The sequence below is a fragment of the Nicotiana attenuata genome, chromosome 11 (genome assembly GCF_001879085.1).
Source record: "Nicotiana attenuata strain UT chromosome 11, NIATTr2, whole genome shotgun sequence".
In the NCBI taxonomy this organism is placed as follows: domain Eukaryota; kingdom Viridiplantae; phylum Streptophyta; class Magnoliopsida; order Solanales; family Solanaceae; genus Nicotiana; species Nicotiana attenuata.
Window position 1 is genome coordinate 38,444,782 of NC_031999.1, and position 13,961 is coordinate 38,458,742.

The following is a 13,961-nucleotide window of genomic DNA, read 5'->3' on the forward strand; positions in this document are numbered from 1 at the left end:
AGAGAGGAGATTATTTGGGTTTTAATCTCCGAGTCGGTTTCGACTCGAGCTTCATCTGACTCTCAAGGGCTTTTGTAGTTGCGATATGGGTTGGTCGACAAATGAGCTTTATGCCTTTGATCGAGAGCGATCCTTTTATGTGCACACTGTGCACTGAATGCTTACTTAGGGCTGCGACAATGGCCTCTTAACGCTTTTGGGGCCGATGCGGCGCAGTGTTATTGTATAGCTGGCGACACATGGGCTCTTACCTTGGTCGAATGACCTTTTAATGTAGGCTTATTTTCCTCTCGATATGGACCTTTTGAGATGATTTTGGGTGACTCGTCACGTTCGGAGAAGAACCTATCCGATTTTAAGTCGTTTGCGGCGATGTTCCGAGCACCTCTGAAGGTGTTTGGCCTCGTAGACTGGCTCGGTTCGATGCCTTGTGATTTGAGCTGGACCCATGCGTCGCAGTCTGACTTTTTCCTTCGACGGCTAGCTTTTTAAAGCCGGTTCTTTTCCGAAGTAGAGATTCGAACGTAATGGCCCTATGATTTTGGTAGCGTCGTCTCAGGCTGCGTCCCTAGCGGAGCTCCTGTGTTACCGTCATTACGCCTGGTACCAGGTCGTATGAACCGTAGTTCATGTTGTGTTTTGGCGCCGAACATTTTTGGTCCGGTCATAGTAGTTTAGGTGTATATATCGAGGGTAATGCCTTTTCAGAAATCTAGAATGCGATATAATAGCCTAAAACTTTGGGATTTTATGCTATTAGTAAGGTCTAAACTAAAATTTCATGCCTTTGATGTCTTACGGTTTTGGTTGATAACTTGGTACAGAGTATGATTCATGCTTGCTTGAGGTCCTTACAGTCTTTTCGTTGTTGCTTACTCATCAGGTTCTTACCGAGACCGACGCCTGCCCGCGCATCGGGTCCTTACGGCCTCGCGTTCTTATTAACTGAATGAGATTTGCGAACCGTCTCCCCGAGTATCGAGTTCGTTTTGGGCATCGACAGCCCGTTATCTCGTTGACTCGAATTCCCAAATGAGCGCTTACGGATTTGAGCTTCTCGCCCTTACGGTTCCTGCGCTTTCACTTAGTTTTTGTGACGCCAAGTGCTCCGAGTAATTCGGGTCGCTTTCTTTCTTTTTAAAGAATATTCCGTGATTTTCGCTGTTGCCTTTTTCCGTTACTGGAGTGGCTTCGAGTTGTGCAGATCTCCCGACTGCCTGAGTCTACGTGGGTGCCGAATTTATCGCCAATGCTCATTAGCTCCGAGGTATATCGGGACGTTTCTTGATAAAGGAATCGTTATGGCGAAAACACGGGGTTTTCTTGGAGCATGAGATATGTTTGAAAAAAACAATCTCAGCTTATGATTGGCACTATGTACATCGTTGTCTCCGCCATCGGGGGCATGGTTTCTTTGCGGACAGGTTCATTAACCGTTTTGGTTCTGGTATACTGGTTCATTTTCCCCATGGGCAGGATTATTTGGCCATTTCTTGGCTCTTCTGAGCGAGTACTATGATCTTTTAGAGAGGAAGTCCTTGTCTTACCGGCACTCAGGATTGATAGGAAACAAAAGCCCGAAGGACTTGTAAGCATTCCCTTAGGTAGCAATATAGGTCTGTTTGAACCTTAGTCGTTGAAAACCTTTTGCCCAGGCAATAGTGCACACCCGCTCTCGAGGGGCATTCCGTTCGGAGTTTTCAATCGGCATGTCCTAAGCAGTAATCGTATCGTTTTAGCATTGATACGTTCCAGTTTCTCGGAAGTTATTCCGCCTTCCATGGTGCGAAGCTATAAACACTTTCCCGACTATCCCGAGGACACGATATGTCCTTCCCAGCTCTGTCGCTAGCTTTCCTTCATTAGGATTCGTGCGTTGAGAGTAAAACTTTCCTTAGAACCAAGTCTCCGACCCTGAAATACCGGAGGTTTGTTCTCCTGTTACAATACCTTTCGATTCTCTGTTTCTGGGCGCCATTCGGATTAGCGCAGGCTTCTCGTTTTTCATCCAGTAGTTCAAGGGCCGTTGTCATGGCTTCTAGTTCGAGCTCTCGGTAGTAGTGTTGGATCTAGAGCTCGGCTCCCGACCTCCATGCTAATCAAAGCCTCAGCGCCGTATACTATGGAGAAAGGTGTCAGGCTCCGCCGACCGTCGGGAGCGACGAGGGCGCTCAACCTGATTAACCGCAACTGAGTAAGCCTTATAACACTTTCTACCCAACCATACTTTAAAGGAAACCATGCTTTCGTTTATTTAGACAATAGCAATGAACAACATTCACGTTGTTAAATTCATTATCGTGTCACAAACCTTAAATCATGACTAAGTTCCTCAAGATTTCATACAGTTATTAGCAGAATTTAGAGTATAGAGTTACAACACAGTTCATTGACCCAATCAACACCCGTACAAAACCCACAACAAATGTCTACGGAGCCTCTATGGATACAAAAGACAAATTATGAGAACGCGGCAACAAGGCCCCAGCTTACCTCAAAAGTGGAAGTCTAACAACAAAAGATGTACAACAAATCCCCTTGAAGGAAAAAGGGGCTCACCAAGACTTTGAGAGGAGGACAATCCGCTACGCGCGATCGGCACTGTCCGCTATAGAGCCACCTACAGTTCATTTAAGAATATAGCGCCCCCGGCAAAAGGGCGTTAGTACCATGGAATAGTACTAGTATGTATAACTAAACACCATCTAGTTAGAAAGAACTTTCATACAAGAATAAGGAAATCACAGTAATATACTCAAAAGCTTTAAACGACACCATATCATCAAATAAAAGATCACATAACTTTCAACATAATTTTCCATTGCTGTTATGTTTAGGGAAATTTATATTGTTCAACATTGTTTGCAATACCACCGCTATCTTGAGCGATAGTCAGATCTCGACCCGATCGGTCTCATAGGTTGCCTCATGAGACATATACCTCGAATCATAATCTCATTTTCCTTTTCCGGAATTCAATATTCAGCAATTACCACCATGTGTGCGGCATGGCGTCCGATCTTGGCCCGAAAGGCTAGCGCCGCTTACAAGGCATTTTTTCTTTCTCATTAAACATCTCGTTTTCAATCTTTGTTTTCACATATAATATTTCATAGGCACTTGGGGCCACAAATATCACATTATTTTTTTTGGCACTAGGCCTTTCAACATCATTTCCAATTTCAATGTTAGCTTTGCAATTTAGGATACTAGGTGCACAACAAGAGCAATTTAATATTGTAAGCATAGATAAGATTTACATAGATGGCACAACAAATGCAGTTTCAATCTTGGTTTAAGGTCTAAGCATTGCAATACATGATTCACATTCTTCGCACCATTTTAAGTTATCAAGAATACACATTGATCATATTGAGACACACCTTTCACGAATTTAAAGTTGAACACCAATTCATGTGAAATAACAATCAATACATCAATCCAACTTTAATCTTACCGCATTTACACAACACACAACGGAGCTCAATTTCTAAAAAGAGGGGACTTTAGCCATACATACCTCAATAGAGCTTTCATTAAATTCCTACAAAAGTTCCGGGATCTCTTAGAAAATTCAATCTATTTTATAGGAATTACAAATTGGACCAAGAATTAGAGACATGATTAAGATTCAGCTCATTTGAGCATATTATCAAGTGTTAGGTGTGCATTGTGATCTTAGGTTCCTTTTGTGAGAGATCTCTTCAAATACTTATACTCCAATTGCTATCTTTTTAGTTCACAACCTCCCATACCCATTATCTTTTATGCATACAAGATTATCAGCCTTATACCTATGAACCCACTTTGCTAATAACTATTTTAATAGAAATTTCGAAATTAAAGATTAGGGCACAAGTTCTTTACCTATTAGGGTGAAGACCTAGTGATTTCACTTGACAATCTTCAAGGATTTGGGGCAAGAATTGAGTGGGGACTTGATGAAGATCACTCCCAGAGACTTCCTCTCTCACTCTATATGCAGTAAAATATCAGAAAATGGTCTAATAGGGTGTTTTTAATGGGATGGGGTCGGGTTATAAAAGTTAGAAAATAGGAGCCCCGACACAATCTGCGATCGCATATTGACATGCGGCCCGCGAAATGGACCGCAAAAATGGCACTACTGGAAAATGAGTCTATGGCAACAGTCCGAAAAGCGTTGCAATAGGTAGTAAAATCGTTGCAATAGATCTATTAGATCGGTTTAGGGACGTTATTCATCAGGTCGCGTGCCTATAGCTCTACTTCAAGGTTTTCAGCAACGGTTGGGTTGATCCGTCGCAATAGCCACTCTATTGCAACGGTTTTCCTTTTAATCTAATTGTAACAGTAATTTTAATCAAATGCAACGGCCTTGAACCGTTGCAAATATCTTTTTATGTAACGACTACTGAGGCTTACGTAACGGTTTTACAGTGATGATGCAACAACTTTAATTGTTATCGCAACGCTTGAAATTACCTATTGCAACGCTTTTTTAGCTATGCAACAATTATTATGATCAAGTGCAACGCTTTCCAAAAAGAAACTATTCATTGAACCAATATAATAAAAAATATTCACACTAGTAATATCTATAAAAACAAAATACACATATTATTTGACAATTCAAGAAGCTAGCATACATAAGTTTGTAAATACACAAAAATAAAAGATCCCAAGAACATTTGAAGTCTTAGAAATAATTTCCAGTAACATAAGTATTGTCTTCACTTCTTTCGTTAATCCTTTGTTTATATTTGCACCACCTACAAATATCATAAATAAGTAATTCAACAAAATTTCACCAGAAGCGATCATTACAATTCACAACAAAAAAATCGTCGAGAGTTCAGAACCAGTTAAAGAAATATTAGTTTACTGGGAGTAACACAGAACACCATCTGGAGTAAAATACAGTCCACAAATACCAGAAAGCTTCACAGAAACACTATATAGAGGCACAAAGTACACACCTAGCTGATACGAGTAGCTTGAGACAGTAGAGTACACCTCGCGCTTGCGGAGGTGCACGGAGCGGTTAAGTTAGTTACAATGAAGGCTGGAAAGAATTTTTGAGAAGTTATTATTTTAGTCCATTTAGTTTTAAATTAACAACTTATAGATAGTACACATTGACCCTGTAATTTTCCTTGTCTATTCACGAAAGGTCCATCTGAGCTATTGTGAGCTAATGTGTACGAGCACTGGTTTAGGAGGTTATTGTACCTCACTCACCCTACCTATATATAGTGTAATCCCTACTTTAGAGGGACCATCATCAGAGAATATACCCTTTTCTTTACCCTAGCTAGCTTCTTCTTCTTATTTCCTTTTTATTCAATTTCTACCTAGCAGCTCTTTTTCTTTCTTTCTTTCTTTCTTTTTCTGTTATTTACTGTTCCATTGCTTAATCGTATCAGTGGTATCAGAGCAATTTCTTTGCTCTGTGGTTATGGCTAACAAAATGAATGAAGTCATGGATGCACTGCACAGATATCTACAGAGATGTCCGGGTAGGCAGCTCGACAGGAGCAGTTGAAGCTGCTCAAAGAACAAGCAGCAAACAGCAAGAAGAGTCACTGAATGAGCTGAGAGAGGTCCTTAACGAGGTCATACATTAGGAAAAAGGCCTGAGAGAGACAAGAAGTCACTGTTGAGTAAGGTGAGCCTATTCTCCTAGTGACAAACCATTGATTTTGGAGATCTAGCCACACCTAGCTCTGGTAACCCAACACACGACTATGACTGTTTTACCTTTCCTGCTAAATGTCCCTGCTCAGAACCTTAGGCCAGTTACTACCAACCCTCCAGCCAGTAATGTTCCCTCCTCATACTCCCATTGACACAGACAACAACTACAGTCACAACTCAAAACCAACCACAAGGCTCATTCCTTTCGTTCAGTCATGGTAAACACCCCACCTATACAGTACTCTCAACCCCAACCCTATGTACCTCCTAACATGCCTTCCCTTATCCAGGGGCTACTAACCTTCAGCCACAAAAAAATCCAAATCCACCCCTTAATGGAGGTTTTACCAACCCATGATGAGCTGGAACCCAAGCTCACCTATGGGAGCCTTACCCTCTTACCTTCATTATTCCCAAGCCACACAGTACCCTTCCCCTTATCACACCCAAGCCACCCAAATGCTTCCTCCCTTGTATCACAAACCACTCAAGCACCTAACCACCCTCAGTAACCAATACAATGGCAATCCACAAAACCACCTTCAGACACAAACAATCCAACATGCCTTTACCTAACAGATCTTTAATAGAGAACTAATGGTAAGATTTTCAGTCTGGTTTTGGAGGTGTTTTACTTGTTGATGTTCAAGTCATTTTTATGCCGTTTTGTATGGTGTTTTGTATAATATTTAGGTTGGTTCAGGAGGTGCTCTACCTGATTTCTTTCAAGTTCTTTTATGCTTTCGGTGTGATGTTTGTATCCTTTTTAGGCTGGTTCTGGAGGTATTTTACTTGCTGCAATTTAGTTCCTTTTTTTCATCTGGAGTGATGTTTCATATCATTTTTACGATGGTATGAAGATGTTGTACTTACTGCAATTCAGGTCGTCTTTATGACATTGGTGTAATGTTTCGTATCATTTTTAGGCTGGTTCAGCTGGTGTTTTACTTGCTGTTGTTCAAGACCTTTTTGTGCCATCTGGTGTGATATTATTTTGTATTATGTTGTGCTTTGACTGATACGATTAAGCAATGGAACAGTAAATAACAGAAAAAGAAAGAAGAAAGAAAGAAAAAGAGCTGCGGTAGAAATTGAATAAAAAGGAAATAAGAAGAAGAAGCTAGCTAGGGTAAAGAAAAGGGTATATTCTCTGATGATGGTCCCTCTAAAGTAGGGATTACACTATATATAGGTAGGGTGAGTGAGGTACAATAACCTCCTAAACCAGTGCTCGTACACATTAGCTCACAATAGCTCAGATGGACCTTTCGTGAATAAGACAAGGAAAATTACAGGGTCAATGTGTACTATCTATAAGTTGTAATTTAAAACTAAGTGGACTAAACTAATAACTTCTCAAACTTCTTTCCAGCCTTCATTGTAACTAACTTAACCGCTCCGTGCACCTCCGCAAGCGCGAGGTACTACTGTCTCAAGCTACTCGTATCAGAGCTGGTGTACTTTGTTGCTCTATATAGTGTTTCTGTGAAGCTTTCTGGATTTTGTTGGAGCTGTATTTTACTCCAGATGGTGTTCTGTGTTACTCCCAGTAAACTAATATTTCTTTAACTGGTTCTGAACTTCGACCGATTTTTTTTGTGAATTGTAATGATCGCTTCTGTGAAATTTTGTTGAATTACTTATTTATGATATTTGTAGGTGGTGCAAATAAACAAAGGATTAACGAAAGAAGTGAAGACAATACTTATGTGTACTGGAAATTATTTCTAAGACTTCAAATGTTCTTGGGATCTTTTATTTTTGTGTATTTTACAAACTTATGTATGCTAGCTCTTGAATTGTCAAATAATATTGTGTATTTTGTTTTTATAGATATTACTAGTTGGATATTTTTTATTATATTGGTTCAATGAATAGTTTCTTTTTGGAAAGCGTTGCACTTGATCATAATAATTGTTGCATAGCTAAAAAAGCGTTGCAATAGGTAATTTCAAGCGTTGCGATAACAATTAAAGTTGTTGCATCATCACTGTAAAACCGTTACGTAAGCCTCAGTAGTCGTTACATAAAAAGATATTGCAACGGTTCAAGGCCGTTGCATTTGATTAAAATTAACTGTTACAATAGATTAAAAGGAAAACCGTTGCAATAGAGTGGCTATTGCGACGGATACCCAACCGTTGCTGAAAACCGTTGCAATAGAGCTATAGGCACGCGACCTGATGAAACGGTCCCTAAACCGATCTAATAGATCTATTGCAACGATTTTACTACCTATTGCAACGCTTTTCGGACTGTTGCCATAGACTCATTTTCCAGTAGTGCCATTTTTGCGGTCCATTTCGCGGGCCGCATGTCAATGATGCGATCGCAGATTGTGTCGGGGCTCCTATTTTCTAACTTTTATAACCCGACCCCATCCCATTAAAAACACCCTATTAGACCCATTTTCTGATATTTTACTGCATATAGAGTGAGAGAGGAAGTCTCTGGGAGTGATCTTCATCAAGTCCCCACTCAATTCTTGCCCCAAATCCTTGAAGATTGTCAAGTGAAATCACTAGGTCTTCACCCTAATAGGTAAGAACTTGTGCCCTAATCTTTAATTTCGAAATTTCTATTAAAATAAGTTATTAGCAAGTGGGTTCATGGGTATAAGGGCTGATAATCTTGTATGCATAAAAGATAATGGGGTATGGGGAGGTTGTGAACTAAAAAGATAGCAATTGGAGTATAAGATTGAAGAGATCTCTCACAAAAGGAACCTAAGATCACAATGCACACCTAACACTTGATAATATGCTCAAATGAGCTAGAATCTTAATCATGTCTCTAATTCTTGGTCCAATTTGTAATTCCTATAAAATAGATTGAATTTTCTAAGAGTCCCGGAACTTTGTAGGAATTTAATGAAAGCTCTATTGAGGTATGTATGGCTAAAGCCCCCTCTTTTTAGAAATTGAGCTCCGTTGGTGTTGTGTAAATGCGGTAAGATTAAAGTTGGATTGATGTATTGATTGTTATTTCACATGAATTGGTGTTGCAACTTTATATTCGTGAAAGGTGTGTCTCAATATGATCAATGTGCTATTCTTGATAACTTAAAATGGTGCGAAGAATGTGAATCATGTATTGCAATGCTTAGACCTTAAACCAAGATTGAAACTGCATTTGTTGTGCCATCTATGTGAAATCTTATCTATGCTTACAATTTAAATTGCTCTTGTGTGCACCTAGTATCCTAAATTGCAAAGCTAACATTGAAATTGGAAATGATGTGAAAGGCCTAGTGCCAAAAAAAATAATGTGATATTTGTGGCCCCAAGTGCCTATGAAATTATATATGTGAAACAAAGATTGAAACGAGATGGTTAATGAGAAAGAAAAAATGCCTTGGTAAGGCGGCCTAGCCTTTCGGGCCAAGATCGGACGCCATGCCGCACACATGGTGGTAATGTGCTGATATTGAATTCCGGAAAAGGAAAATGAGATTATGATTGAGGTATATGTCTCCAATGAGGCAACCTAGCCGATCGGGTCGAGATCTGACTTCGCTCAAGATAGCGGTGGTATTGCAAACAATGATGAACAATATAAATTTCCCTAAACTAACAGCAATGGAAAATTATGTGAAAGTTATGTGATTCTTTTATTTGATGATATGGTGGTCGTTTAAAGCTTTTGAGTTATACTTGTGATTTCCTTATTCTTGTATGATAGTTCTTTCTAACTAGATGGTGTTTAGTTATACATACTAGTACTATTCCATGGTACTAACGTCCCTTTTGCCGGGGGCGCTATATTCTTAAATGAATGTAGGTGGCTCTATAGCGGACAGTGCCGATCGCGCGTAGCGGATTGTCCTCCTCTCAAAGTCTTGGTGAGCCCCTTTTTCCTTCAAGGGGATTTGTTGTACATCTTTTGTTGTAGACTTCCACTTTTGAGGTATAGCTGGGGCCTTGTTGCCGGCGTTCTCATAATTTGTCTTTTGTATCCATAGAGGCTCCGTAGACATTTGTGTGGGTTTTGTACGGGTGTTGGATGGGTCAATGAACTGTGTTGTAACTCTATACTCTAATTCATCTGAACTATAACTGTATGAAATCTTGGGAACTTAGTCATGATTTAAGGTTTGTGACACGATAATGAATTAACAACGTGAATGTTCGATTTTGCTATTGTCTAAATAAACGAAAGCATGGTTTCCTTAAACGTATTGAGTTGGGTAGAAAGTGTTAATAAGGCTTGCTCAGTTGCGTTAACTCGATTGAGCGCCGGTCGTGCCTCCCGAGGTTCGGGCGTGACACCTTTCTCATTAGTATACGGCGCTGAGGCTTTGATACCAGTGGAGGTCGGGGAGCCGAGCTCTAGATTCCAACACACTACCGAGAGCTCGAACTACGAAGCCATGACAACGGCCCTTGAACTACTGGATGAAAAACGAGAAGCCTCGCTAATCCGAATGGCCGCCCAGAAACAGAGAATCGAAAGGTATTGTAACAGGAGAACAAACCTCCGGTATTTCAGGGTCGGAGACTTGGTTCTAAGGAAAGTTACTCTCAACGCACGAAATCCTAATGAAGGAAAGCTAGGACAGAGCTGGGAAGGACCATATCGTGTCCTCGGAATAGTCGGGAAAGGATCTTATAAGCTCGGCACCATGGAAGGCGAATAACTTCCGAGAAACTGGAACGTATCAATGCTAAAACGATATTACTGCTAGGACATCCGATTGAAAACTCCACGAATGCCCTCGAGCAGGTGTTGCACTATTTGCTGGCAAGGTTTTCAACGAGGCAACACCTATATGCTACCTAAGGGGAATCTTACAAGTCTTCAAGGCTTCTTTTCCTATCAATCCTGAGTGCCGAAGGACATCCTCTCTAAAGATCATCCGCTCAGAAGAGCCAAGAAATGCCAAATAAGGTCCCAATGGGAAAATGATATACCAGACCAAACGGTTGAATGAACCGTGTCCGCAAAGCCGAGCCCCCGATGGCGGAGACACATGTACTAGTGCCAAATAAGCGAGGATTGCTTTTTTCAAACATATCTCATGCTCCAAAGAAAACCCCGTGTTTTCGCCATAACGATTCCTTTATCAAGAAACGTCCCGAATACTCGGAGACTAGCATCGATAATTTCGGCACCCACGTGACCTCAGGGTCGGAATCTCCAAACTCGTAAGCCCTCAACGAGGCAACACGAAAATCACGGAATATCTTTAAAAAAGAAAGAAAGCGACCCGAATACTCGGAGACTGGCGTCACAAAACTAATGAAACGCACGACCTTAGGGTCGGAATCTCCAAAGTCGTAAGCCCTCAATGAGGGAATTTCGAGCTCACGAGTAACGGGTCTCGAGCCAAAACGAACTCGATGACTCGGAGACTTTCGCCAATCTCCATTCAGTAAAAAACCGAGGCCGTAAGACCCCGAGCGGGCAGGCTCGGTCTCGTAAGACCTACATAAGGCAACAACAAAAACTGTAAGACCTCAAGCAAGGCATGAATCATACTTGTACCAAGTATCAACAAACCGTAAGACCTCAAAGGCATGAAATTTTTTTAGACCTTACTAAAGGCATAAAATCCCAAAGTTTAGGCTATATATCGCATTTCTAAGATTTCTGAAAAGGCATACCCTCGATATATACACCTAAACTACTATACTCGGGACCAAAAATGGCTTCGGCCAAACACAAATGACTACGGTCATACGACTGTACCAGCCAAACTAACACGACTCGGGGACGCCCGACTGACGCTACAAAATCATAGGCCATTACTTCGAATCTACTTCGAAAAGAACCGGTTAAAAAGGCTACCCTCGACAGGAAAAAGAGCTTCGACCATGTCAGCTCCAAATCACAAGGCATCGAACCACTCAGTCTACGAGCCAAACCTTCTGAGGTGCTCGAACATCGCCGCAAACGACTTGAAATCGAGGTTCTTCCCGAACCGATGACGAGTCAGCCAAAATCATCTCAAAAGTCCATATCGAGAGGAAAATAAAGCCTACATTAAAAGGTCACTTCGACCCAAAGCGTAAGAGCCATTGTCGCCAGCTTACAATAAAGGCCGCATCGGCCCAAAGCGTAAGAGCCATTGTCGCCAGCCTAATAAGCATCAAGGCCATTCACATAAAAGATCGCTTCGATCAAAGGCGTAAGAGCCATTGTCGCCAACCCATGCAAACACAAAAGCTTGAGAGTCAGATGAGCTCGAGTCGAAACCCGACTCGGAGATTAAACCCAAAATAGTTGAGCAAAAGTATAAGAGCTCTAACACTAGCTCACACTAAAGGTCGCATTGACCGAGCGCGTAAGGGCCCTCGGGCCTGTCTAATGAGCCCCAGGACCGTATCACGAATCTAAGGATTCTTGCCAACTTTGAAACCGGATCACCCGGCCAAATTCGAGATAGAAAGGGGAGTATAAGAAGCAAAGCCACAAAGATTCCTTTTATACATATGCAAGTATGAAAATACTATATACAAAGAGGGAAATGGAGAGGATCCTAATCCATTGCCGGGCCTACATTCTCAATGGCTCCACCAAGGGTTGCACCCCGATAACTACGGGTCCTCCAGCGGCCTTTTCTCGACGGCATCTTCCCTTTCCGCGGATCCGCCCTCATTTTTAGCACCACCTGAGCCGCCATCCGGCACACCTCCAAAGGTTTGATTTCGAGGTTCCAGCTAAGCACGATCTACAGCTCAAGTTAATTTCAGACTAGCCTCCTCAGACGCCCTCTCGACGCGAGCGCTTTCGGCAATATCTTCCTCCCCATGCAAGGATACAAGCGCCTCGGCTTCGGATTTGATCCTAGATAGTACAGCTACCGGCTCAGAATGGAGACCTCTGTACTTGTCACTATCCTCCTTCGCATCCTGAAGCTGACGCCTGACTGAGGTCACCTTCCCTTGGAGGGTGTCCCTCTCGGATGTTATCTCCCTTACGTACCGTTTAGGCTCGGAAACTTCGGCATCTCTGGCCCGAAGCTCCTCCCTAAAAAAGGCACCTTCCTTCTCAAACTGCACGATGCAGGTCCAAGATGTTAAAGCACTGGAACAAACAAAAAATTTAGATAATAGTAAACGGGGGCTGAGTAACCTACTCAGTAAGATAGGCTTTCTCACGCTCATGACGAGTCAGCTCAACCTGGTATCGGGTGAAAACCTGGCTATAAAGCACCTTGGCCTGAAGCCACGAAAAAAGATAAGTTAGAAAAAAAAAGATCAGAAGCAGCACAGAACGACGGACAGAGTTAGAAAAAAATTACCCGCTCGCAAAGTCTGCTCGTTTCGCCAAAAATGAGTGAAGCATCGACCCCAGGAATTCCCTCGAGAACGGTTGGCAATGTCTTGGGCGCATCTCCACATTTGACTGGTGTCCCTGCATCGGAGGGCTCTTCATGCGGGGCATCCTGCACTCCCCGAGGTGGCAGGGTCGTTCTCTGAGGAGAATATATCACGACCGTGGCTTGGGCAAGATCAATCAAAGTCTCCACCCCTTGTTCACCCAGGGCTCGAGAGCTGGGCCCCTTCCGAACTGCCTATCAAGAGCACCTCGACTCGAGGAGAATCCTGGCCGCCAGCCAACTCAGAGGTAGTACTCCATACTCCATCCATGGCCTCCCCACCATGAAGCTGAACCACAACGGCATCAAGCTCCGGCTTAGAAGCCTCCGTCCCTACGGCCCAGGGATCAGCCAAGTTTATACGCTCCTCGGGAGCCGTCGGGAAGCTACTCTCCCCCTCACCTTTAGCTCGAGGGTTTCTCGCCGTTTTCGGAGTCAGAGCTGCCGGGTCGACCCTAGACTCTTCCACCTTAACCTTCTTGAATTTGGGCGGTCCGTCCGATGGATCCCCCTACATTCTATTCCTCTCACCGGGAACCGGGGCGTTCCCCTCAACGGGCAGTGCTCCTTTCACCAATGGGACTTCCCACAGACCTACATAAATACAGAGGTTAAAAACAAGGAATGGGGAACGCTATTAATAGCGATTTGGATGGAAGAATACGGCTACAGCAGGTTTCGGAGCTTACCGTGATCCTTGGCTTCCCACCGAGCTCGGGATAAATCGCGCCACACTCGCTCAGCGTATGAGCAAATCGAATACAGGCGGCTGACCTAATCCCGGAGATCTGGAACTGCGCTAGGATAGGTTGCTATGGCTGAAATAGTATGAGAAGTAAAGTTAGATGCTTGGAGAAACATTGTCAAAGAGAAGCAAAGGAAGTCTAGATAACACATCTACTTACGCCCCGCATTCCACTTCTTAGGGAACGACATCTTCTCTGCCGGAATCAGGTCGGAAGTC

The 13,961-nt window shown here is 42.6% G+C and overlaps 1 protein-coding gene across 1 annotated transcript in view; it reads left to right on the forward strand.

Annotated features, from left to right (window-relative positions):
• The window catches only part of LOC109234366 (LEAF RUST 10 DISEASE-RESISTANCE LOCUS RECEPTOR-LIKE PROTEIN KINASE-like 1.4), a 24,568-nt gene extending 17,167 nt beyond the window's left edge, over positions 1 to 7,401 (forward strand). The window contains exon 7 of the mRNA XM_019400337.1: positions 7,336 to 7,401. The gene's annotated coding sequence lies outside the window, so the exon portion shown is untranslated. The remainder of the gene's footprint in view (positions 1 to 7,335) is intronic.